This window comes from Phacochoerus africanus, chromosome 8 (genome assembly GCF_016906955.1).
Source record: "Phacochoerus africanus isolate WHEZ1 chromosome 8, ROS_Pafr_v1, whole genome shotgun sequence".
NCBI classification, from domain to species: Eukaryota; Metazoa; Chordata; class Mammalia; order Artiodactyla; family Suidae; genus Phacochoerus; species Phacochoerus africanus.
Genome location: NC_062551.1, coordinates 8,266,225 through 8,293,641, shown reverse-complemented (window position 1 = coordinate 8,293,641; position 27,417 = coordinate 8,266,225). Strand labels below are relative to the sequence as shown.

Genomic DNA, 27,417 nt, shown 5'->3' with positions numbered 1-27,417 from the left:
GTTCTTCAAGTGCAAATTCCAGAAGTTATCGCTGAACTTGGATGGAAGTGCTAACCAGCAATTAAATTATGACAACAAAGAAAAGTCTTCTTTCCAAATCCCCCAGGGATTCCTAGGGAGCAGACCGGAGCCCCCTGAGTGACAAGAGCTCAGGCCAGCAGGGCTTTCCCACCACGTACAGGGGCCTCCCACTGCCTCCCGGAATTCCCACTTGCCTTCTCCCAGGTGCTTCTAGCATTCCTGCCTTACTGGAGTTTAAGGGACAAGTTCCTCATGGGCTCAACAAAGAAGACAGGGCTCCCTCTTGGTTCCAAGAATTCTGCAGACTGGAGGAAGTGCCTCCCTACATGAAGCTTCCATTCTGTGTTGTAAAGGCAGATTGGCCACCGGGGGGGAAAAGAAAACAAACGCAGGCCTTTCAGGGCACGTGTGTGCGGTGCTTGCAGGACATTAAAAAAGGGGGTGACTGAATGCTAGCGGTGTCACACAGAATGGTAGCAGGTGGCAGAGAGTGGCGCCCCTCCCCCAGACCCTAGTCCATTCTCTGGAGCCAGAGGGAAGTTTTCCGAGGGGAATTCAATCTGCAACAATTTGAGTTTCATCCCTGGTCCTTTAAACACTGTCTTTTCCCCTCTACTGCACTGTGAATGTCCTGAAAGCAGGGACAGGACTGTTGTTGACCGCATCGCTGCAGCACCGCACACAGTAGGAGCTCAGGAAGTATGTGTTGGATGGATGGATACATTAAGAATGGCTCTAGCTGAGGAGGCTGCTGTGACTGATATTCAGGTCAGGTGCAAGCTACTAGGTATCCTTCAGGGAAGCACCCAACTGGAAAGGCAACAAGAAGCAAAGCATGGGGTGCCCGTGGACTTGGGAAGCTGACTCTGGGTGTCTAAAAACGGCAACTCCATGACCCTTCACCACCAACCCAGGCACAGAGGCTCCCTTTGGTGGTATTAGGTCCAGAAGGGTCTCCACTGGAAGATCACTGAAAAGTATGGTTGATTCAAGTACTTAACATCATAATTCAAACTCCTAAGAAGGTAGCGGAGACGGTAGGGAGTGATGGGAGCATAGCTCCTCGAGGGCTCTTCGAGATTAGGATCTGGTCTTCTGGGTTCTTCCTTTATTTGCAGGGCTGGTATCCTCTCCATACGCAGGGCTTGCTGTTAGCACACCTGATTCTGTTGATGCCCACCCACTGGGTTTAAACCTTGAATAAACGTCTTTTCTGAAAAGGTCATGTTTTCTGTTTAGGCCTAACTGCAAGTCCAGAGATGGAAAGATCTTTTTTTTGAATCATCCAAGATCTGCAAGTCAACCTGGCTTCATCAGAAGACCGTGACTTCCCTATTGGAGGAAAGACGGCAGTTGAGACCGAGATGGCAGGGCGTTTTTCTCAGTGTCCAAAAGCAGAGTGGTCCCCTGAAACCGTTTGTAAGTAGAAATGGCATCAAGTGGAGAAGCAATTACCTAACAGCGAAAATCCTCTGCAGATTCCAGAATCATTTCATGAATCATAAAGTGAAATTTCCAAAGTTGCAGAATGTTGATAGATCAAACACTGGATAGGAGTTGAAGAAAAAAAAAAGTAAAAGCAAAAACGTTGCTCCGGAGTACTGTCCAAACTCGACCCTTTGGGAATCTGTGACATAAAATGCTCATTCTATGAGCTGTCAAAGGGGACTTTGCCCTCTTCTGCATCCCGGTCACACAGTGGGAGTCAGGACCCAAGCGCTTGCTGGGCCTTGTTTTTCTCATCTGCAAAAAGGGGCTGAAAATTTCTGTCCCCCAGGGTGGCTGGAAGGGTCCCCGGGGGGTCATACTTAGGAAATACCAGGCTCCTACCGGCCCTTCATAAATCGCAGAGGCATCTGAAGCTGAATTCTTTTCGTGCAGGGGTGCTGAAACGTTAACACTCTTAATAAGAGAAACTACACTGGGCCAAGGCAGAAATCGGTAGGTCTCAAGTTGCTAGTCCCTGATGATGGAAGCAGTGAAAAATGTGTTGGTTTTCTCTCTTTGGCGACCTGTACAGCCACCTAGCCAGCCCAGGCCTAAACATGTGGTCCCAATTCCTTAGAGAAAGACCAATGTTCTCGGAGAAGGTCATTTTTACCAGTCTCAATAAAAAGGAATTCCCATCCACAGAGAGCGGACTGGGCTGCAAGAGGCTCTGCTAAACATTCTCAGCGGATAAGTGGGTATCAGACCCAGCAGAGAACATACGCCCGTGCTGGTTCTTCTTCCCACCCACCCTCACCCTCAGCCTCTGCGCTATGTCCATGCATGAAACCTCAGCGCAAACATCACTTCCTCCATGAAGCCTACCTGGATTGCTCTAAATGACTTTAAGACCCTCCATACTCTGTGACAGTGACATGATGAATGTCTGCCTCGTAACACAGAGAACTAAGTTTGGGTTGGTGATGGGGTTTGGGTAGCAGGGTTTCTCCCACTTGACGGGAAGCATGGGGATGGGACTCGCGGTGCCCACCACAGAGACGGAGCACCTTCCAAGGGAATGCTTGTGGAAGGAGAAAGCCTGTCTGTGTGGCTCTCGGCCCCAGAGAATCCTGAAAGCAGGAGAGACTGCGTTGCGTGGGTAGGTGTCTCACTGCCCCGCAAGGCCTGGGAGGGAGCAGAGGTTGCAAGAGGAGGAATTTAGGTTCTTGTTCAGGAAGAAAGCCGCCTTGCAGACATTCTTTAGAATTCAGGGCTGCCGAAAGCGTTACAGCGCAGTACCAGGGAAAACAGCCATGAGATCAGCTTCTGCAAACACAACCATCTGCTCTGCTCCAACCCCGATTTTTATTTTCCATAGGTTTTAAAGGAAAGTTTCAGCTGATAAACTTTACAGCGAAAGATTAGGAGCAGGGTTTAGGCTAGGCTTCTTAAGCTGGGGGATTTAAGGAAGGAGACAGTACTATCTTCCTGGGATCCAGAGAGTCTCTGGGGATGGGTGGGGCTGGAAGGGCTCTCGCCAGCTGGGTCACACTGGGTATGGAAGTTCAAACACATCTCCTTGAAGTCATCAGAAAAGAAACACCTCTTAGATTCTGCTCTGTTAGGGAAAGGGGCCGGCACAGCCAGGTCCTCTCCCGGAGGAAAGGCAAGAAGGAAGACGAGTCAGGGCCTATTGGGCAACAGCAGACTGAGTACAGACACGCTTCCCTGTGGTGCCAGGCTTCGAACAAGGGTAGGGTGGTAGGGAGCCTTGGGCTCGGTAGAAACCAGTCTGGCCAGCAGGCGCTCCTCCACCAGTCACCCCTGCTCCTGGCTGAGGGGCCATTTCCCACGCAGTGGCCAAACAAAAAGTTAACACTGAGTTCATTTCTCACTTTTTTTTTCCTCCTGCATTCCCAATTCCCTACATTTTGCTGTTGTTTTATATTTCATAATTTAGCTCCCCAGCGATCCCGGAGAGCAGAGAAGGGGAGGAGCAGAGGGGAAACCTCCCCTCCAGCTTCAGGTCTGCAGCGGCTGTGTTTAACTGTGTGACCTTGGCCAGGGGCCCTGCCTCTCTGTGCTCAAGGTCCTCACCTGTGAGTGGGGTTGATTCTGCCTTCCGTATGGACCACGCCAAGGTGAAGCTTAACAGGGAAAACTCGAAGGAAGCAACCTGGAAAAAAAAGCAAAAAGGGAACTTTGTAGGAAAATGAAACAGTTTGTTACATATGCTGAACTGGATGGTTCTGGGCATGCTGCTGGGTTTATGCACCTGCTGTCAAGTGTTGGAACAACGCTTTACATACAGGCCTGCTCTGCCTTGAGGTGGGGGTGGAGAAGCATGGCCTCCACTGAGCTACCTGCCTAGATGGGGAACCCGGGATCCCCCTCACCTCAAGGGCCATCTTAAACTTGTGCAACACCACCAGAAAGTGGGTAGAACCAAGGGTTCCGGAGCCAGAGACAGGGCTTCGCTGCTCCGGGGTGCCTCAGTTTACCCATCTGCATGAAGCTTTAAAAAAGATGAAGCATGGCAATTGCTCAAAAGCAAGACCACGGTGTCTGATACAGAGTAATACTGTTTAGCACAGCGTCCAGCACGGCAAATGAATAGTCATTATTTTATTACTGCTTTTCACTATTAATCCAAAGTACCCAGCAGCGGTTTATAGCTGCTCTTTCCCTCTCTTGCCCTGAAATGTCTCTCCTGGAAATTTTCTAAACTAGGGGCCCTGCTTTGCAGCAAGAAAACGGTGCCCTTCGAGGCCAAAAGCGCCAGTGCTGGCGTGGTGGTGGAGGTGAGAAGGGCCTTCTTGGGGGAAAGGGGATTTATTTACCTTTTGGAAGCGACCCAGAGGCCAGTGAGAGACAAGGGGGAAGGAGAGAGGCGAGAGAAGCTGCCCGGTGCTCTCTCGAGAAAGTTCACCGAGTTGACAAAGTTATTAAAACATAAAACACGCACAGGCTCCAGAAAAATAAACACAATCAAATTGCCCGCGCGTCCAGCCCTGTTCCCCCGGGGGGTGCAAAAGGCAGGAGGGCGAGAGAGCGTGGAGAGGAGGAACGAGTCAGACAGGTGACCCAACCCCACAGGGCGCGTCGCAGGGAGGTGTCCGCTCCTCCCAGGCTCTCCCCCAACTCTAACCTGGCCCCTCCTCAAAAACAAAAAGAAAAGGCCGGTGGAAGGGCCAGCTCCAGACTCGTCCCCCGGGCTCCCGCAGCCAGCCCGGGGAAGGGCGGAGCCAGCTCGCCCCTCGCGCGCCATTGGCCCATCCGCGTAGCAACAGCCGCGCGCTAACCAATGGGAGCCGCGGAGGCGCCGTCCCCGCTCCAGGAACCTGGCAGCCGGAAAGTTCCCGGTGTTTGTCCAGAAAACAAACCGAGACGCTCTTCAGACCTCAGCACTAACTTTTCCTTCTTTCTTACCCCTCCCCTCCCCCTTCCCCTTGCAGCCGGTCTTCACTTTCAGTTGAGGCTTACCAGAGTCCCCAAGCTCAGACGCCTTTTCGAAGGTCATCCCTTCCCACCCCAAAGGGAGAAACCTCCTTAGGGGTAAAGAAAGGACAGATTGAAAACACGGCGTCAGGCTTTCCATTCCACTTGGTCCTCATCCCCAAGGACCCCTGGCAAACCTCAATTACAAGATCTTCACTTTTCATAGATAGTGTGGTTTTTGTTTGAACAGATTTGCAACATCTGTGCCCAAAGGAAGGGACCTTTGAACACCTCTTGTGTGCTGGGCTTGGTCCTCCGGGTTTTATTTGTCTTGCTGCATTTCATCCTCCTTGTAAATCTGGGAGATGAGTCGCCCTGTCTCCATTTAAGAGCCAGAGAGTTGAAGCTGAAGCAGAGGAACGGAAGTGTCTAAGAAGACTGTGTGGGTATGCGGTCTAGCAGGATTCAAACCCAGGCCTGCCTCTTTCCAAAGACAACTCCGTTTCTGTGCTCACCTTCATGAGCACACGTCAGTGTGAGATATCTAAAGAAAGGGTGGAGGGTGTGAGACTCTGATCCAGACTCCATCTTTGTGATCAAGCCAGGACCAGCCTCCTGCACAACCGCATGGGGTCTTGGCAATGAGGTCTCATCCCACACGTGGTTTTGGGTTCTGCTCTGGCTCTTTTGGAATCCTTACGTTTTGAAAAATGGGCCCTGTGTTTTCATTGTGCCCTGGACCTGGAAATTAGGTAGCCAGCCCCATAAGAAGCTTCTAGGACAATTCTGTGAAGACTGCTTATTTCAAAGTCCCAGAGGGATTTCCTGTTTTGGGAATTTAGATCTCAATAAAAGGAGGAGGCTTTTAAGTGTCTCTCTGTCTCTCTCTCTCTCTCTCACAAACACACACAGACTTCTGCACACACCCTGCAGATTAGTCAGTTTTATTACACTGTAACTGTAATTTGAATCCCCAGTCTATTAAATGGGAGTGTATATATTTATGGCTGTGTTTATGCGTGTGTGCGTGTGCCCACGTGTGCTAGCCGGGAGAGGGAAGAGGGGATTGGGGAATTTACGACACACAGACACAGCCCTGATTATTGACTCGATTCTTTCCCTTTGGAGACATTACAAGGGATTTGAACCAGGCCTTGCTTTTATGAAATACATACTTGGGAGGTTTTGGAGAGGCCGTAAACGCTGGTCTGTGTGAGACTGAGTTTGGGGTGGTGCCAGGTTCTCCGGGAGGAGACAAGCCTTGAATACACTATCCACTGGGCCTGGCAGAAAAAGCACATAGTCCTGCATCTGTTTTACCCCCAAATCTAAGTCTTCTTTCCTGGCAAAGAGAGGCCTGGTTTTTCTTTTCCAGATTGTGCTGATTTTACTCTCTGAGTTAGGAGATTATCAGTAAGTCACCAATGGTGTGAAAGTCTGGACTAAATGAGAAGAAAGCTGGATGTCTCCCTGACACTTATGTTGCCAACCAAGAGGTAAACTCTGCTCAGGAGGGGTTGGAGGGACTCGGAGATGGCCGATAACTTTGGAGCCCTCGTTTTGGGGTTAAGGAAGCTGAGGCTCAGGGAAGCCGGCCCGGTTCTGCAGGTTAAACGGCTGGGGAGTAGAAGTCTGGGTTAGAGTCCACTTCTCCTGACTTTCGTTCCAGGCCTCTCTCTTGTTTTCCTCTCTGGGTGAGCAGAAGAATGCCATAAAGCATTATATACTCAGTTTATGTTGGGAGAGGTTAATTTCATGAATAGCAACATGGGGTCAAAGGGGAGGGCACATTTATTGGGGCTTGGAACTTGCCCCGGCTTTGCCTACATGGTCTCATTTAATTGACTTTTCAGGACAACATGGAAACAACATAGGTCATATTATTTTTATTTACCAGATGGGAAAAGCGAGGCACGGCGTCATGGCATAAGTTGCCTAGAGGCCAACACCTTGTAAATAGATTAGCCGAGATATGAATTTCAGTTCTTCTTAATCCCTGAATGGCAGAATTAAATTATTCCGATCATTATGGCTCCGTGGTGGTTCATTTTAATGACAATATAAACCAAAGAAATGAGTCTATACTCTTAGTTCAGTTCTGTCTCAATTTTTTTTTTCTTTTTTTTAAGGGCCGCGCTTGCCACATATGGAGGTTCCCAGGCTAGGGGTCTAATCAGAGCTGCAACTGCCGACCTACACCACAGCAACGCAGGATCCAAGCTGTGTCTGTGACCTACACCACAGCTCATGGCAATGCCGGATCTTTAACCTGCTGAGCGAGGCCAGGGATCAAACCCGCAACCTCATGGTTCCAGTCAGATTCATTTCCACTGTTCCACGTGGGAACTCCTTGTCTCAATTTTTTAATGGGCTTTCTGGTCATGCTGTGCCCCTTCACTTTGAAACTACAGACCCATGAAAAATCTCAGACCAGTCAAAATGTATCTAATGATTTGCTTGGTAGGTGTTTCATAGCTTACAACTATGAAAACAATACATGTGTAACCTGGTAAACGTAGATCAGTAGAACTGTAGGGCCCTCCAAATATATGTATATATATATATATGTGTGTGTGTGTGTGTGTGTGTGTGTATATGTGTGTGTGTGTATATATATGTGTGTGTGTGTATGTATATATATATGTGTGTATATATATATATACACACATACATTCATACATACATATATGTCTTATTCCCAACCCCCAGAACCTGCAAAATTAACTTTATTTGGAAAAACAGTCTTTGCAGATACAAATAAGTTATGGACTTCGAGAAGAGATGATTCTGGGGAGGGTAATTCACATTTATTAGTGCTTAGAACTTGCCCCAGCTTTGCCTACATGGTCTCATTTAATTGACTTTTCAGGACAACCCTGAAAGAACACAGGTCATATGATTCCACCTAAATCCAATGATAAGTGTTGTTATAAGAGGAGAGGATACATAGACTGAAGACGGTGATGTGAAGATCAAGGCACAACCTAAATGTCCATGGAAAGAGGATGGATAAAGAAGATGTGGTACATATATGCAATGGAATACTACTCAGCCATAAAAAAGAATGGAATAATTTGCAGCAACATGAATGGACTTAAGAGTTATCATACTAAGTGATATAATTCAGGCAGCGAAAAACAAATACCATATGGTATCAATTGTATGTAGACTCTTAAAAAACTAGTACAAATGAACTTATTTATGAAACATAAACAGACCCACAGACATAGAAAACAAACTTCTGGTTACCGAAGGGGAAAGGAGGGAAGGGATAAATTAGGAGTTTGGATTAACTGATATACACTGCTATATATAAAACAGATAAACAACAAGGACCGACTGTAGAGCACAAGGAACTATATTCAATGTGTATAATGGAAAAGAACGGAAAAAGAATATATATAAATATAACTAAATCATTTTGCTGTACACCTGAAACATTGTCAATCAATTGTACTTCAATTAAAAAATTAACATGTTAAAAAAGACAGAGGCAGAGAATGGAGTGATACATCCCCAAACCAAAGAACACCAAGGATGCTGGCAGCCACCAGAGGTGAGGAGAGATGCATGGAACACGTCCTTTCTCAGGATCCTCCAAAAGCAGCCAACCCTGATCACACCTCAATTTCAGACTGCTGATCTCCGTAACTGTGAAAGAGTAAACTTCCGTTGTTTTAGGCCCACGAGTTTGTGGCAATCTGTGATGGAAGGGTAGAGAAACTAATACAAGGTGCTCGATTATTTTACTGTAGTTTAAAAAGGAAAGAAACACAAGCATGAAAATGGCACTAAGAGAATTCCAAGCATTGAAACAGTCTGCCTAAAAAGCGTTGGGAGAAATGATAAAAAAAAAAAAAAAAAAAAGAGAGAGACTTGCATGTCTGTATACCAAGTAAGAGTTCATAAGGTTCCGCCAATCCATACCTCTGGGTATAATTCAGAAAGTCTGTCTTCAGTGAGGAACTGAACACTGAAGTCACTCGTTGATCTGGTCTATGTCCTATATGTGTCTAAGAGAAAAGGGGGAATTTGCTACAAATTTAACATCTTTGGGTAAAGAGGGGTGGTCCCACTTCCACCTTGGGTAAAGAAATTGAAGAGAGTATGACTCCCACCCCAATAAGAAAACTCCAGATGAACTAATTTTCTTGATGAGGTTACAGGGCAGCCAAGTAGCCCAATTCCTAAGTAAAGATAGGCCTCTCCAAGAGAACCAGGATGGAAGCAGTTTTTCACATGTCAGGCTGTGGGAAGAAGCGACAAGAGAAGTGATCTTAAAATTTCTAATAAATTGCTAAAGATTGACTCTAGGCCAGCATTAGAACATGGGGCTGCTAAGAGTCACAGACATATTGGGCACTCACACTCATAGGACTTCCAACTTCATCTTCCACCAATACTCACAAGCAAGGCCGGGGGCAAGCTGTAGAGCGGAGTGAGCATCCTTCAGTGGTGAAGGCCTGGGGGAAAAGAGCCATGACCATCATGGGGAGGCAGGAAGCCTTCATCTAAATGAACCCTTTCCCTCTCCAGGACAAAATTCGTAAGCTACCCGGAGAGGTGGAACAAACCCTGTAGCATCCAGGGCACAATTAAAAACCATAATTCAAAAAGATACATGCACCCCAATGTTCACTGCAGCACTATTTACAATGGCCAAGACATGCAAGCAACCTAAAGGTCCACTGGCAGAGGAATGGATAAAGAAGATGTGGAACGTATATACGAGGGAATATTACACGGTCATAAAAAGAACAAAATAATGCCATTTGTAGCAACATGTATGGGCCTAGAGATGATCATACCAAGTGAAGTAAGTCAGACAGAGAAAGACAAGTATCATATGAAGTGACCAATATGTGGAATCTAATAAAAATAATACAAAAGATCGTGTTCACAAAACGGAAACAAAGTTTTCGAAACCAAACTTGTTGTTACCAAATGGGAAACAGGGGGAGGGGGATAGATTGGGAGGTTAGGACTGACATATACACACTTCTATAGGTGGAACAGATGAGCAACAAGGACCTCCTGTATAGCACAGGGAATCTATACTCTGGGGTGGCCCATATGGGAGAACATTTTTGAAAAAGAATGAATACATGTATACGTACAATTGATTCGTTTTGCTGTACACTTGAAACTAACACAACATTGTAAGTCAATCACCCTCCAATAAAATTTAACAACCGAAAAGGCTCGGGGAGGGATAAAAGATAAACTTCCTTCCCACGTGGGGAGGGCGATGAAAGAGTTCATTGCCAATAGGGATCTGCTGCTGGGGGAGGAGCAAGTGAACCGCTTGCCCACAGGGCCCACCTTAGATACAAGGCAGAGGTTGGCTGCTAAGGGGAAGAAGCACAGGAACATCCAGAAAACCTGTTGTGGCCCAGGGACACGGGCCCTTCTTGAGAGAAGAAGTGCAAGGCTAGTGTAAGGTTCTTTCATTATCCACACAGGATTAAAATGTTCTTTGCAGGTTGACTGCAATAATTTGAAGATATATGCAGTACACTTCAGAGCAGCTACTAAAGAGAGCTGAAGAAGCAGGTATAAATAATAAGTCAATAGTGAGGATAATCTTTTCACAAATGGCAACTGGACTTCCATGTGCAAAATAAATGAACATCGGTCTATATCTTGTACCGTATATGAAAATTAACTCGAAACTGATCAGAGACCTAAATGTAAAACGTCAGAGGTAAAGACAGAGGAAAACTTTGGGATCAGAGAAAATCTTGGGTTGGGCAAGGCTTTCTTTGATACAAAACGACAAATACAATCCATTTTTTAAAAACTAGGAAACTGGACTTCATCAAAATTAAAAATATCTACCTTTCAGAAGGCACACTTAAAATGCACATGCCGGCCAAAAGCTGTGAGAAAATAATTTGCAAAAATAAATATCTGACGAAGGATTTCTACTGAGAACCTATGAAGAACTCTCAAAACGCCACAATAAGGAAACAACCTAATAAGAAAACATGGAAAATATTCTGAGCTACTCCACCAAGGAAGATAGAGATGTTAAATGCATGAAAAGATGCTTATTGTCATTAGTCATTAGGGACACCCAAGTTAAAACCATTACTTATCTATCAGAATGGCTGAAATAATTAAAAAAAATCAAAATGGCAATACTGGGAGTTCTCGTCGTGGCTCACTGGTTAACGAACCCGACTAGGACCCGTGAGGATGTGGGTTTGATCTCTGGCCTTGCTCAGTGGGTTAAGGATCCAGTGTTGCCATGAGCTGTGGTGCAGGCCTCAGACATGGCTTGGATCCCACATTGCTGTGGCTGTGGCATAGGCCGGCAGCTGCAGCTCCGATTCAACCCCTAGCCTTGGAACTTCCATGTGCCACAGGTGTGGCCCTAAAAAGCAAAAAAAAAAAAAAAAAAAAAAAAAAAAGGCAATACCAAATGCTGACAAGAGGCACAGTGGGTAACGAATCCGACTAGGAACCATGAGGTTGCGGGTTCCGTCCCTACCCTTGCTCAGTGGGTTGACGATCCGGCATTGCCGTGAGCTGTGGTGTAGGTTGCAGACGTGGCTCAGATCCAGCGTTGCTGTGGCTCTGGCGTAGGCCAGTGGCTACAGCTCTGATTCAACCCCTAGCCTGGGAACCTCCATATGCAGTGGGAGCGGCCCAAGAAATAGCAAAAAGACAAAAAAAAAAAGGGTGAGAACAAGTGAAATTCTCATACGCTGCTCATGGAAATGCAAAATGGCACAGCCACTTGGGAAAGTAGTGGGACACTTACGAACTTAAATATAAATTATACCCTTACATATCACCTAGTCATTCTACCCTGGGTTTTCACCCAAGAGGAATGAAACTACACATCACACCAAAACCTCGATACAAATGTTTATAGTGGATTTTATTCATAATTGCCAAAACCCGGAAAAAACCAAATTACTCAAATGCCGCTCAGCTGATGGATGGATAACGAATTATGGTCTATCCATAGAATGAAATGCAACTGGGCAATAAAAAGAAACCCTTCTGATACAGACCACGATGTGAATTAAGACAAAAACGAATGGTTAAATGAAGGAAGCCAGGATCAAAAGTAAAGCTACTGCATGACTGCAGTCACAGAACATCGTGGAAAGGAAAAAAAAAAAAATGAAACAATACTTGGAGTTCCTGTCATGGCGCAGCAGAAACGAATCTGACTAGGAACCATGAGGTTGCGGGTTGGATCCCTGGCCTCCCTCAGTGGGTTAAGGATCTGGCATTGCCGTGAGCTGTGGTGTAGGTTGCAGATGAGGCTTGGATCTGGTGTTGCTGTGGCTCTGGCGTGGGCCGGTGGCTACAGCTCCGATTAGATGATGAGACCCTTAGCCTGGGAACCTCCATGTGCCGAGGGAGCAGCCCTAGAAAAGGCGAAAAGACAAAAAAAAGGAAGAAAAGAAAAAAGAAACAATACAAATAGACAACATTTCAGGGGGTTCTACAAGCTGACAGTACAAAGAGGGCATAGGGAGCTTTTTTGGGTAATGGCAATATTCTATGTTATAAATATAAAGGTGGCTACACAACTGTACACGTTTGCCAAAATTCACACAACAGAACTCCAAGGGTTAATTTTGTTGTTGATAAATCACAGCACCACAAACCTGACTTTAAAAGGGGGGAAAAAAAAAACAACCTTTGTGATTAGGAAATGTGGACTCCGGCACAGACACCATTGTTCATTTGGCTCTGGGAAGATGGGTGAATAGGAACCATTACAATTCTATCTGATTGTATTGAATCACACTCTCTGATGAGCGTCAATGATTTTGAAATACATGTTTATCTTTTGTTTCCGGTTTTTACAAACTCAGATCCTCAGTTCCTGCTGAAGGGTGGGAAAGGTTTTCCGTGGAGGTGAAGGCATTAGAGTTTAATTCAATTAGGCTGTCACCATCCACATCCCCTTTACGGAATCCCGGTAAATTTTCCCTCGGGAAACTGAGCTCCACGGAGCACAGTTTGAAAACAACAGGGCCCAGCTAAGAGTGTCCCAGAGTGTGTTCTGTAGGGTACCAGGCCCGAGAAATGCTCTGTACATAAACAAGAGGGTTTGGGAAGCCTAAGTGACATGTGGTGATGCTCTCATATCCCCGTTTTGGAGATTTGCCATGTACCTTAACGCTCTGAGAAGGACTGCAGGAAAGCAAGCTGTTTGGACTTCTTTGCATCTCCTGTTCCGTAACATGTGTTTCTTGCATCTGTTACCTCAAAGCTCTTAAATTGCAGGTTATGTCTCACTTTGTAGAAGGGCACAGGGTAGCCCCTTTGGAGCACCTGCTGTAAACTCGGGCCTGGTTCAACGACTTTGCATTCACTGTCCTGTATCATCCCCTCCACCCAGGGAAGTGCATGTATCTCCTCAGAAGAAGAAATTGAGACTTGGAGACATGGCTCGAGGTATCCAAGCCTGCACCCCTGGTGGGCTTGCTTGTCCCCATTATCTGAGCTTTGGGCCTAAGGGGATGGATGATCTAACAGGATGGACTAAGCAAAAGTAGGACCAGAAGCGTTTCAGGTGAGCAAAGGGACATACCGTTCATCCCGGTCCTTGCATTTTCAAATTGGAGGTTGCCTTTGGTAGGTCTCATTTATCATGCAATTGGTGTCTTAGGAATTTTTTGGTTTCAGAAAGAAAAATGTACTTCATCTAGAAATCTGTAGAAATGCACAGAATGTGTAAAGAATTAAGGAGTAACTAATAAAACCTGTGGGTAGACAGATCCCCGGGCCTCACAAGAATTAGGAATTGGGAGTGGAAAGAAGACTTTCAGAATCTAAGGATAATCTTTCCTTCTCCTTCCCTCTCTCTCTCTCTTTTTTTTTCTTTCTTTTTTTTTTTAATGGTGTCTTTTTTTCTCTCTGTGACTCTTTTCCTTCCTTCTTCCAGCTTCACCTGCTATCCCATCCTTAAATCTTTCCACTTTCTTACAAAGGACACCACCTGCAAATGACTCCCTGCCCAGTATCCTAGGTGAGAACATGTGATTGGGCCAACTTAATTAGGTGTTTGCCACTGGACCATTCAACTGTACACAGGGGAGTGAGTTTCAGCGGATGGGTCTTATGAGAAATTCACCCGCCTTTCAGAAATAGTGCCTGATCTAGCCCCCGGACCGTAGCCTGCTAGTTCCAAAAACCTCTCCATGACGATAAGAATCACCTAAGGCACATCCACACTCTCTCCATGATCCCAAAAGAGACCTGCGGAATCACAGTCTTGCCAGGGGTACCAAACTCAGCAGCACACAGGAATCACTCGGGGAGCCTTAAAGCCACTGATGCCTGCATCCTACACCCGAGCTTCTGATGGAATTGGTCTGGAAGACAGCTTGGTCATCAGCAGTTTTAAAAGCTCCCCAGGTGAATCTAAAATGCAACCGAGGTTGAGCTGGTCAGGAAGGACTTGGGAAGCTGTGTGTTTAGTGAATATTCCAGGTGGTTCTCACAATCAGAGAAGTCTGAAAACGCTCCTGTTAGTTAGGGATAAGGGACCAAGCACTCCGACGGGTTATTTAAGGAGAGGACATGGGAAGAGAAGCCAGTCTTAGCCTAGAGGTCACGTAAAACCAGTCTCACCTGGTATAATTAGAGCAGTTTTCTGGCATAGGAATGCTGAGTGGTGGGTTAAAGAGAGAAATAGCTAGAACCTCGCAACCACGCAGTTACTTCTGGCATTCCCTTACGGAAGCATTTCTTCAACCTCCCATTCCATACTCATCGGTTGTCTATTATAGACTAGGAAGCACACCAGTAAAACGACGTGGGACCCAGTGGTGAAGAATTGTAAACAATGGGCTCCTGTAACATTTGAAAAGCCCTGGGCGGGCTTTAATGATGGAGGAAGGTCATGAATGAGTGAAAATAAAACAACGGCCTCATATCGGTGCGTCCTGACCCTTTTCATCATATTTCTTCATCCTCAGAGACAGCTTACATACAATGGCAGCAACATCCACTGAAATCCTGATTTAGAAACACTCAGCCTCCCTTCTCAATAACCAGGCCCATGCTATTTTTAGCATCTTACAAGATGTAAAACAAACAAACAAACAAGCAACATCCCTACACAGTAGGGCAGTCTTCCAGAGGGAAAATTATAGCTTTCTGACCAAATGTTATGGATGGAAGTCTAACAGTTAACCACTGGCTGCAGGAAGGCACACATTCCAAAGTCACCTCTGGGCAAAGAGAAGCTGCCTGGATTTGGAAGGTCCAACCAAATCCATTCCAATTCCAGGAAAGGGCAGGGCTTTCCTTCCTGCCCTGGACCCCACTCCCTTTCTTTCCTTGGCAGGTTGAGTGTTCATCCTCCAGGCCTCCCATCGCGAGGTCACCTTCAACCTCAATGTGCCCTACGCTCTGACCCTCTCTGGCGCTTTTATGCGGGGACACTGCAAAAACGAGGGAGCACCCTTTCCCAATCAAGCTTCCCTTTGCCGGATAATTCCTCAGTTCCTGGTTTGACTTCAGAGGCATTGCAATTTAATTTTCTCCCTTGCCATCAGCCAAATCCAAACATTAACAATTTCACAGCCTGCCAAACTGTGTTTTATCATCAGAGCGTTGCTGGATCGGAGTTGTGCGGACTAGAAAGAGGACAAGGGAGGGCAGCTCGCCCTGTGGGGTAGCCCAGGTGCCAGGGGTCCTGCGAACTTGCATCTCCTCATCTCTTTAAACCTCTCACTGCCCCGTCAGCTGGAATTTTGCTCCATTTTACAGACACAGAGGTGAAAGCTTATAGGGTTTTAATCTAGGGCCTTGGGAGAGCATTGGAAGTGGCCATCTAATAATCATTTTTATGGCAGGATTATGGAGCTTCACTCTTCTGTCTGTGTGATTTGGAGTCGGGGGAGGGGGAGAAGAGGACGGCCATGGCTCTGGGTGGGGCGCAGAAAAGACTTGGCACGGCAGAGTTTTGCCTGGCTTTTCTCCTACGTGTCGTATGGGAACAGGCCTGCCTGCTCTGTGTCTTAGGATGATTAAGCAGGTGTGCACAAGCCTGGCGGCTTCGGGACAAACTAAGTGCTCAGGCCTGAATCCCAGAGGGACCGCCTGTTTCGAGAAAGAAGCTGAAAAAGTCATTCAGCTCCACAGGGAGAGGGTTCCTCCTATTTTTGTTTGGTGGAGGGAGCATTTCCAAATGGGGAGCTGCACTGAACTGTTTGTGTGCGTGAAGAGAAAGGTGTGAGGACCAAAGAGCATCATCTTGTTCAACCACACCATTAGCCATGACCTTATTCCTCGAGGGCCCCCTCCCCTTCCCAGAAAAACAGTCATCCCAGGAGACTCTTTAACTGTTTTATGTGGACGGAGGTAGGAAGTAGTACACACACACACACACACACACACACATACATATGCACACAGATATATACATATATTTTTTTCTTTTTTATTCTTTTTATGGACACACCTGCAGCTTATGGAAGTTCCTGGGCTAGGGGTTCAATGAGAGCTGTACCTGCGGGCGTACACCACAGCCACAGCAATGTGGAATCCCAGCTGCATCTGTAACCTACACTACAGCTTGCAGCAATGCTGGATCCTTAACCCAGGGCACGAGGCCAGGGATTGAGCCCACATCCTCAGGGAGACTGTATCAGGTTCTCAACCTGCTGAGCCACAACAGGAACTCCAGGATGATATATTTTAAAATTTCCTCTGTAGTGTGTCTTCCAAAGTTCCCAGCATGGACAATGATTTATAGGATATCAATAATCAAGTCCATATATATCTATTCATTTATAAGACGTTCCTGTATATATGATTGAATGAATTCGATCTTTTTCTTCATACCTGAGATGAAGATAAATTATAATCTGCAAAAGAATATTTGTAACAATAAACTGAATTTTATAGACAAATGCAAATCAAAACTACCATGAGATACCAACTCACACCAGTCAGAATGGCCATCACTAATAATTCCACAAATAACAAGTGCTGGAGGGGTTCTGGAGAAAGGGGAACCCTCCTGCACTGTTGGTGGGAATGGAAGCTGGTACAGCCGCTGTAGAGAACAGTATGGACGTACCTTAGAAATCTATACACAGAACGACCATATGACCCAGCAATTCCACTCTTGGGCATATATCCAGACAAAATTTTCCCTAAAAAAGACACATGCACCCACATGTTCATTGCAGCACTATTCACAATAGCCAAGACATGGAAACAACCCAAATGTCCATTGACAGATGACTGGATTAGGAAGATGTGGTATATATACACAATGGAATACTACTCAGCCATAAAAAAGAACAAAATAATGCCATTTGCAGCAACATGGATGCAACTAGAGACTCTCATACTGAGTGAAATAAGTTAGAAAGAGAAAGACAAATATCAGATGATATCACCTATAACTGGAATCTAATATGCAGCACAAATGAACGTTTCCACAGAAAAGAAAATCATAGACTTGGAGAATAGACTTGTGGTTGCCTGGGGAGAGAGGGAGGGAGTGGGAGGGATCGGGAGCCTGGGGTTAACAGATGCAAACTCTTGCTCTTGGAATGGATTTACAATGAGATCCTGCTGTGTAGCATTGAGAACTATGTCTAGATACTTACACCGCAACACAACAATGGGAGGAAAAAGTATGTATACATGTATGTGTAACTTGCTCCTCATGCTGCACAGTGGAAAAAAAATTTTTTTTAAATTAAAAAAAAAACCCACTGAATTTTAGCACTGTGCGACCTTGCAAATGTCTTGAGCTGCCCTCATTTCTCTCTCCCCCCTCTTTTTCCTCCATCTCTCCCCAAAACAGTTCCCCCTCTGTCCTCTCCCAGCCTTTTTTTTTTTATTTCCCCAATACATTATTTTTTTTTTCCTACTGTACAGCATGGTGACCCCAGTGACACACACATGTTTACATTCTTTTTTCTCACATTATCATGCAACCATCCAACCAAAAGAAGAAAACAGAAGCATAGAATCAACTGGAAAACAAGGTTTAAAAATGGCAATAAATACATATCTATCAATAATCACCTTAAATGTCAATGGACTGAATGCTCCAATCACAAGACATTTCTCCCAGCCTTTTCCTGCCTCTCTCTTCCCCCACTGACTGGAAGAACCAGTCTCTTCCCTTGCCTTTACCCCAACACACCATCAACTGAAAGCAAAACTCATGCCCAGGATAGGGTGCTGGGTTCCTTTTCCATTGTTTTCTTCTGACACTGCCTGGTTGGTTTTGGATTCTGTCACCCCAAACCCCAAGAGCACCCTTTCTAGGGTAGGAAACAAAATAAGTGTGGGGGTGTTTAATTCCCCCACTCAGCAGAATCTTGCTGAGGGCCTGAGATACACCTACTCGGTGGTGCAAGATGTGATGGGAAGCAGCTGACAAGCCCCGGCCATCTGGTAAATACACTCACCAAAGAGGCTGTCCCGTGTGGTTGCTTAAGGAAAACATTTGCCGTCTCTAGGTCACGACGACTTCTCCTTTGTTCTCCTAAATGCTGAACTGAGGCTCGCTTTTCCCCAGAGGCATGGGGCGAGGCCTCTAAAGAGAAGGCTGTGGGCTCACAGGAGGGACCGTGGTCTGTGTACCAGTGGCCCATATGTGAGTATCATCCTTCCAGACCCTTCCCCTTGGTTCTTGGGGGGGGGGGTGGATTTCTAGCTCCCTCCTGCCCTTCATGGTTTATTCTCTTGGTCGCTCTTACAGATCAAAATTTTGAGGGTCCCCAGTTGTGGGACAGCCTCCCTGCCTTCTCCAGGAAACTATAGGTTTCTGGAAGACAGGCACTTGCTCAAAACATAGAGCCTGCAAGGATAACCATCGAAGAAATATTTTGACCACACTTCCATGCAGACGTGAGTGGGGCTTCTTCCCTCAGCCGCTCCAGCCCAGTGCTGGAAGGCCGAGGTATGGCCCAAAGATACAGACTTAGAGAGAGGGGGTTGACTCCTAAAGCCATGGACTCGCTGAGTCCCTGACCTTGGGCTAAGAAGGATCCATTCTTCAGAACGGGCCCAGATTTGCAGTGGGGCTCTCAATATCTGAGGCAACCTCAGGCTAGGGATGGTCCTACTGGCCAAGTGGGTTCCAGGAGAGAATACAGACCATTCCAGGTGGGAACATGCGGAAGCCCATTGTCAAGCTCCCCTTTATTGTACTGGCCTGACTGTGGCTCCTCTGAATCGGGGTACAGCGTGGGAACAAGGCTCTGTTTGTGATATGCACTTTAACAATCTATTTAAGTTGATGTCTACCATCTTTATGAATAGATTTTTTTTTTAAGTTTTAAACTTATAGAAAAACTCAGCAGATAGTACTGAACTCCAAAATTATCCTTCCCACACTCCTCTGCATGCAGTTTCCTTTATTATTAATATTATATTATTAATTATGGAAAAAGACCTGTGTCATCACATAGAATGTGGAAAAAAATGAGATCATATGTGAGTGGGTGTCAGCTTGATAACTTGCCCATGGTCACTCAGCCATGGCTCAAATCTATGTGCAAATCATGCCGAATCTGTGACCACGACTCTACATGCTAAGTGTCTTTCCAGGTAACGTATCATCTGGTTTGAATTATTGTGGAAGACAGAGGAGTGGGAGAGGATGGGATTGTCAGCCCAGACAGGCAGTTTCCTATTTTCTTTGTTGCCACCTAATTTTCAGGGAGGTTTAGTTAGAGCATTAGGAGCCCCTTTGAGTAGGTGTTTTTTTTTTGGGGGGGGGCTACCCGTTTTATATGGAAATTCCCAGGCTAGGGGTCAAATCAGTGCTGCAGCCACTGGCCTATACCACAGCCACAGCTACACCAGATCCAAGTCATGTCTGCAATCTACACCACAGCCTGGAGCAACGTGGGATCCTTAACCCAATGAGGAAGGCCAGAGAGCCAACCCCTGTCCTCACCAACACTAGTCAGGTTCATTAACTGCTGAGCCACGATGGGAACTCCCTAAGTAGATTTTTCCATGAGCTTTCCTTTTTTCCTCCCAGAGGAACATTCTAGAACATCTCAAGACCCTGGCAGTAAAATTGCTTTGTTTTCTTCCCTCCTAAAAGCTGAATGAATGGAGCCTTGTTAGAAGACATTCCATCATCTCTTTCTTTTCTTGCCTGATGATCTGTCTGGTCAACCTTCTAAGGACCCACCACCTCGGCGTGTATGGCGGGCTTTTATCCCAATCTTGCTTCTGGGAAACACAACCAATGAGCATGAACCTGGGCAGATGTACTCTGAAATGAAAACGGCCAATAAAAAAATCCAGAGTAGCACCACTCCTGCCTGCTATGCCCCGTTACCATGTTGACTAATCTTAATTCCACCAAACTCCCTGGAGAGGGACTGAAAATCAGTCTTGATCTTTTGCTGCTCAAAAGCATGCCACAGGCTTGGAAGCCATCCTAAAAGAAAAGCATCTGGAGCAAATGACTGAAAAGGGGAAAAATGCAAATGCTTGAGCTTTGGGTTGAAAAGAAAGAATACTGAATATTAGACAAGACTCTGTGAACGAAACTCCCCCAAGAAGTAGGTGTCTCTTCTTTTTTAGGATGATCTCAAGGTGGCCTGAGTTGTAAATATAAACTAGTTTTAACGGGCCTCCCGAGTGGCCTTGGAATTCAAGGCCAGAACTGGTCAAAGATTTTTATTTCCCCCAACCACAGGGAGGAAAATGAAGGCATGGACACTGGGTCCTTAATCAGCAGGTGAAGTCAAGCCTTTTATTCCTTATATACTACAGTCAACAGAAAGTTATTGCTTAATTAACCCCTCTGAATGAATACCTGATAATTAATAAACCCATGAAGTATACCCTAAGGCTTTAAGTTGAAGAAGTCTCCTCTCTTCAAGTGGAAAAGAGAGAAGAAAAAAGGAAAAAAAAAAAAACATGCTGAACTAATGGGAAAAAATTCCGGTAGAAGGCAAAGCAATTAGGATTAGTGAATTCCATTTCATTTAAAGTTTCAAGATATAGAAGCCATTTATCTAACAAATTAATAATGGGAGTGACTCGCTTAATAGAGCAACAAGTCCTTATATTTTATTAGTGGAAATCCAAACTGACTAATTTAATGATAGACAAGCTTCCATATATATATAATTTTTTTGTTACACTTTTTAAAATGTGTCACTGCCCGCAGATGGTTTTAGATTTATGGGTCCCTTCTAAATTAGTACCCCCTTCAGTTCGCAATGATACATTTAATATTATGGCTCTGCAGAAAATCAATACTTTTTTTTTTAGTGTTTTCTTTCATTTTAAAGAGCTTCAGCTTCTGGCTAATTGTGCCACCCTAAGAAAGGAGAAGGGCTGAGAAGATGGTTTGTGTTTCACAGGTGTCGTTAAACTCGTCTTGGACCGCGACGGGGACCACTGGACATCTCTTAAATGGATCATGAGGGAGCCGGGAGGACAGGCAGAAGGGAAGGTACGAACTTAGGGCCACAAAACTCAACTTTTTCTCTAAATTAAGGTGAAAATAGGAGATGTGGCCTCCAAGTGTTTACAGTAGTGATTTCAGGACGGAGTGCCTCTGGGCTCAAGTTCCTCATGGAGCCTTTGGGATTTCGCTTGGGGTCCAAGGCTGGTGACCAGGCCTTGAGAGCACTGGCCCTCGGACCCTCCTTTTTGTCTGAGGAGGGCCTCATCTACCGCTCTAATAGACATTTACTGAGGCCCTGCTATATGCCTGATATGTATTTATCTATTTAGGCCGTGCCCATGGCTCATGGACGTTCCCAGGCCAGGGATCAAACCCACAACACAGCAGCGACGCGAGCCACTGCAGTGACAACACCAGACCCTTAACCTGCTGAGCCGCAAGAGAACGCCTATGCCAGGTATTTAGGTAAGAGTTCTTGCCCTTTCCTCAAACCAATGGGGGAGCAACCCAGGATCACCGTACCATGGTCGTCCCCGCCCAGAAGCTCCCTCTCTCATGAATGCCCAGAGAACCATTTGGCTTCAGTGTGGGCATGGGCAACAGCAACTACTGAGGTGACACAGGGTCCTAGAAAACTCAAGGGCTTCAGATAAGAGCAGAATGGCATGCAAGTCCCACAGCCATAACCCTGCACAGGTCTGAGCTTCACTCAGTCTTCATAAACTGCAGAACAGAAATATAAATATTTCCTACATGGGCCAGTTATTGTGTTGTGGATAAAACTTTGGGCATAGGGGGAGCAGCGGGGAATGCTAATAACCTTTTCCATTTTCTGCTGGTAGGTAAAGTCTTGGAGGAATCCCACAGCTTCGAACCAGGATAATAATGATGGTGGTGGTTAGAGATACACAGTAAACACCACACCAGGCATTCTACACACGATTTTCTAAAGTATCCACTAGCCCTAAGAGGGCGACATCATTGAGACCATTTTAGAAACGCAGAAACGCCACCTCTTTCTGATATAATCCATTACTAATGTGATTAGTACCTCTAATGAACAGGTATTGAGTATTTATGACTCTATACCAGGCACCTGATATTTCGACTTTGCTTATTCCTCGTTTATTCAGTCCACAAATATTTTACCGAGTGCTAGGTATTCGTGGTGGTCCGATCAGTATATACTGGTAACCACGAGAGGAATCACTGACCTAGTCAGCAGAGAAAAGAGAGCAACTGTGAAGAAGCTACTGTTGTTACCCTTCGTTTACAGGTAAGGAAAACGAGGATCCCAGATGTGTCTAATGAGTGGCACAGGCTGGATTCAAATCCAGATACTTCACTTTAAACCTTAACACCTCCTGCCTCTAAAAAAACTGCTTGGGCTCAGGGGACTCGAGACACTGGAGGTGGGGTGGCTGAGATGACCTGTCCTCCTCTAAGACCGAGATTCTTGGGTGTAGATGGTCGGTGTGACTGCAGGTCACTCCTTACTGTCAATCGGATACTGCTCTCCAGCCAGGGAACCCAGGTGTACCTCCAGCGTGAACCCCAGGTACCAAGCCAGCTGTCCTGGTGCCTGCGTTTGCCACCAATAACCACAGCTACGGTCAGTCACTCATTTTTCTGTGCTTCCCTCATCAGTTAAATGGAGATAACGATCTTAAAACCCTCATTTATTCAAAATGAGGCTCTCGTGAAAATATGTTTTAAAAGCCAAGAAGCCCAGTATCCATTTAAGATACCACTAATTTTAGCCAATGGTGGGAGAAATGCATTGTTTGGAAAGAAGGTGAGATGGATTTATTCACTTGTTCTCTTAAACAATGACTCCTTTTGACAGATAAACACAGGAGACGTGCCAGTTGCAAAGAGGAACATGAAACATGCTCAGCGTGAAAGGTGAGAACGATCAGGCTGAATGCAGTCACCTTCCCCTCTTTCTGTTCGCAGCAACCAGGCCTCCACTGCTCAGCCCAGGGACAGCATCTTAGCAGACACCTATTAGTCTCCGCCAAACAAGGCTTTCTTTACAGAGTGTCCTGATAGTTGTACAAAGGAGTCGAATGCATGTGTCTACACGCACACGTGCTCAAGGATCAATTCGATTCGATAATATAATGCTGCGGTTTTCAGCTTTAAGATTCCGGCCAGAGTACTTTTCCTTTGCAGATTGAATTAGCAAAGTAGGAACAGACGAAGTTGACTGTCAATTGTTCAAAGGCAGGTACATGTTATTGAGACAGATCATAACCTCGGGGGCCGCTGATGTGGGAAGATAAATTCTTTCTCATAAAACGAGTATTAGGAGCAATGGGTACCAGGGCATTTAATTTCTCATATCCTTGTAAATCTTCAGAACTCGAACGAGGTGCTGATTTCTGATTAGCTCACTGGGATCAGAAGGTTCAGGATCATCCTAAAAAGCCCTCTTTATTTTCCGGACCTGCTGTGCTTCATTCGAAAGAACTGTGGCGTCAACATGAAACAGAACTAGTTAAGGGAGGTTTTAAGAAAATGAAAGGCGCAGCCCGAGTCTAGACATCCCAAAATAAGCGGATGGGGGGCACATGCCTCTGGTCCAGTTATTCTGGCCACCTTCTTAATGGACAATTTGGATCGCTTGCACAGTCAATCCGCTTAATTGCCTCCGTGTTGGCCATTAAAACAAATTGAATGCGCGATGGCCAATTTGGTCATGTCATAAAGAAATGGCCTATAGGGCCCGTGGAGAAGCAGAACTCCAGCCATTATTCGATTACATCTGATCAATGGAGACAGCCTGTATGGGACAGTCAGGGGCCAGAGGAGACTGTATAGAAGCCCCCAGCCTGCACGGCTGACCCCAGTATGAGGATCCACTGTCAACGCCAATGACATGCGCCCGGTGGTTGACAAAGCATCACCTTACTCTGTCCTGGGGAAAGAAAAGTCAGTGCCTCGTGACTTTGCCTAAAATCTCCAGTCAGCAAACCAACAGGTCATCTTCTCCACTTCGAGTCCTGAGCAATTTGAGAAGGAGAAAAAAAGAATTCAAAATCTCTACTGGCTTTGACCTCTAATGTTGGTATAAAAATAGACCGCAAGCTGAATTCATTGTGATTAATGCTGGGTAAAGGTAATTCAAGCGGGGCCTAATTTTCTTATTTTTCTAGACCTCATCTCCATGTACTGTACCTTTCCCTGTACCTCCGCTTATCTGAGAGGTCTTAGCATCTTCACCTGGGGGCCTTCGCTACTAGGACTGTCATCTGAAGTCACCTTGGTCCTCAGAATCTTTGTGAACTTGGACAGAGGAAGGACCCTTCGTTGGGGTATGGCGGGATTCTACTTGATATTTTTAAGCCAAGGAGAAAAATCACTGTGGGCAATATTTACTGAACATTTGTTATGTGCTAGGTGCTAACCTCAGCTTTAAACATATTGCTTCATTTCATCTTCAACTGACCCTGAGACGAAAGTTTTAGTATATCTACTGTATAGGTGCGGCAAGTGATGGAGTTTAATAAGCTATCAAGGTCAAGGTCATTCCAATGGCATCGGGATCAGGATGTAACTCCTGGTTTCTCTGACTTCAAAGCCTGTGCTCTCAAAAACCGTGTTGTCCTAAGTAGCCCTGGCTGCTTCCCCAGCCTAAGAAGGGACGTGTTCTCAGCTGGGGGTTCCAGGTTCATGGGGAGCTTAGCAACGTGAGAAGCAACCAAGAAAAGATTGCTACCTGGCACCAGCCGGGAGTGTCTGTCACCATTCTAGTTGGGCTAGAGACCCTGTGGGAGTGGGAAATGCTGATGGTGGACCCTGGGGGTCGTCATGAAGGTGGCTACCAGTGAGAGTTGGGTCGTGGTGGACTGTGAGAAACCAGGGAGTAGACACCAGCAGTCTCCTCAAAGTCAGTGGCCTGGGCATGAATTGATTAGAACGGAAAAGAGTCATAGTGACTCTAAAAGAGGGAAGAGAGAGGATAAAAGAGGGAGTGCCCATTGTGGCGCAGTGGAATTGAATCCAACTAGTATCCAGGAGGGTGCAGGTTCGATCCCTAGCCTCCCTCAGTGGGTTAAGGATCCAGCATTGCTGTGAGCTGTGGTATAGGTTGCAGATGTGGTTTGGATCCTGAGTTGCTATGGCTGTGGTGTAGGCCGGCAGCCATAGCTCCAATTTGACCCCTAGCCTGGGAACTTCTACTTGCCACAAGTGCAGCCCTAAAAGCAAAAAAAAAAAAAAAAAAAAAAGAGGGAGAGAGAGAGAGAAAAGAAAAAAGACAGGTACATAGCAGAGATGCAGGGCCACTAATATAATGTTTGGATCCAGTGGGGCAGGTGCAATGACCCTGGGGTTGGAGAATGTGATTTGGGAAAAGGAACGGGAAGAAGAGGAGATGACAAGAGACATATATCAGGTGTGTAGTCATATGGAAACATCAAGAGAAGAGCAATGATTAGAGGCTGAGTGGATTTAGAGGCTGGTGGCAACGTAGACATGAAATCAAGGGTAGTGAATGCGAATGTGTCTTAATTCCAAGAATCTCAAAGTAACAACTTGCACAACCAACACCCCCCCATCACCACCACCATCGAAATCACTGCCACCATCACCACCACTGCCACCACCACTGCCACCGTCACCACCACCATCGAAATCACTGCCACCATCACCACCACTGCCACCACCACTGCCACCACCGTCACCACCACCACAACAGCAAAAAAACAAGGACATTCAAATCAGTGCACACTTTCTATGGACCAGGGATAGTGCTAAATGTGTTACTTATTTAATCCTCGCAGCGACCTTGTGCTTTCTCTAAAGAAAAGGAGGGCTTGGAAAGTTCCAGAAATTTTGTAAAGGAAACACAGTAAAGGATAAAGTTAAGCTTTTAACCATTAAGTTTAGCTCTTTCAGAGAAGACAGAAAAAGTGGGGAGAGCTAAAGAATTAAGTAACACTTAAGCGTTTGCCTTTTTAGATCAGTCTCTGGACTCCCACCCAGCAATCCTAACCAAACCTGCCTCTTCATGTGTTTGGTCCAGTGTTTGCTTCCTGGTGGCGTTACCAGCACCTGGAGAGTCAGCTGTCAGTGGAGTCTAGGACAGCATCCCACTGGGCATGGTCCTGTCTGCCTTTGGATAAACCACTCCTCCCTCCTTCCGGAAGCAGCTCCTCCAGCTTGCAGCCTCTGTCTGGGGTCAGGCTGACCAGAGCTGCAGAAAGAGGGTGCTCTTTTAATGGCAGCTATTTCCACGGATATAGAAGTGGCTTGTGTATAAGTCAGCTTGATGTGCTGATCTGTGTCATAGGCATCTTCTAAACCAGGTGGCTTAAGCTATCTATTTTCACTTTTCTTTCCTTGTTAAAATTCTTCATTTATGTGTGGATTGGTGGGGGGGGGCTCTCATTTCTAGCTTAATGCTAGACATGCATACTCACAAACTCAGTCTTAAGAGAGCCTGGGAGACGTGAGAGCATTTGATGATCAGAACAGAAGTTAATGAAGAATATCTAATCCTGTTTTGTTTAGGTAACAAAACTGAGACCCAAAGTTTGAGAATGCAGGAATCTAATGGCAGGTGACTCCTTTTAAAGAGTTTATGTTAAACACCTAATAGAAATTTAGAAGCTTTCCATCTCCTAATGTTTTCGGACTGATAAACCTTAAGTCAGAGAGGCTTTTGAGGAAGGGAAGGAAAAAAGAAACCATTGTCCCTTTAGCAGATGGGATTTACAACTTGCCTATAATTACAGTTTAAAAAAACATTCACAATTTGCAAATGGACAGACTGCAGGAGGACTATTCATTGTCTAAACCAAGATGGCTACAGAACTACTTTCAAGAGAAGTCCTGCTAGTAAATCTTAAATCCGATTGACTAATAAGTAATTACACACAACTTTTTGGCAAAGCAATTACTATGGCGTGTGAAGCGATACCTGTAATGTCACCACCTGAAACATGTCATGACAGTTTTTTTCTTAGATCAGGGAGTTAAAAGACTGGCCACCTTGAATTCATGCTGTTTCCAGGATCCTCTCCAGACAATAAAGGACATTACTCATCCTTGAATCTTGTAGAAAGGGAGCATGGTGGGTTAACATTCGGGGTTGAAAAGAAAGGACCAGCATTGGAGGTCTGTGCCCTGTCACTTGCCAG

The 27,417-nt window shown here is 45.7% G+C and overlaps 1 protein-coding gene across 2 annotated transcripts in view; it reads right to left on the bottom strand.

Moving 5' to 3' along the window:
• Window positions 1-27,417, bottom strand: part of MAF (MAF bZIP transcription factor) — a 255,427-nt gene that overhangs the window by 158,619 nt on the left and 69,391 nt on the right. Inside the window, exons 1-2 of one of the 2 annotated variants that reach the window (XR_007136708.1) lie at window positions 4,290-4,665; window positions 3,547-3,625 (exon numbers count right to left, since the gene is read on the bottom strand). The gene's annotated coding sequence lies outside the window, so the exon portion shown is untranslated. Of the gene's footprint in view, window positions 1-3,546; window positions 3,626-4,289; window positions 4,666-27,417 lie in introns of those variants that run through there. The other variant, XR_007136709.1, reaches the window with a different exon arrangement.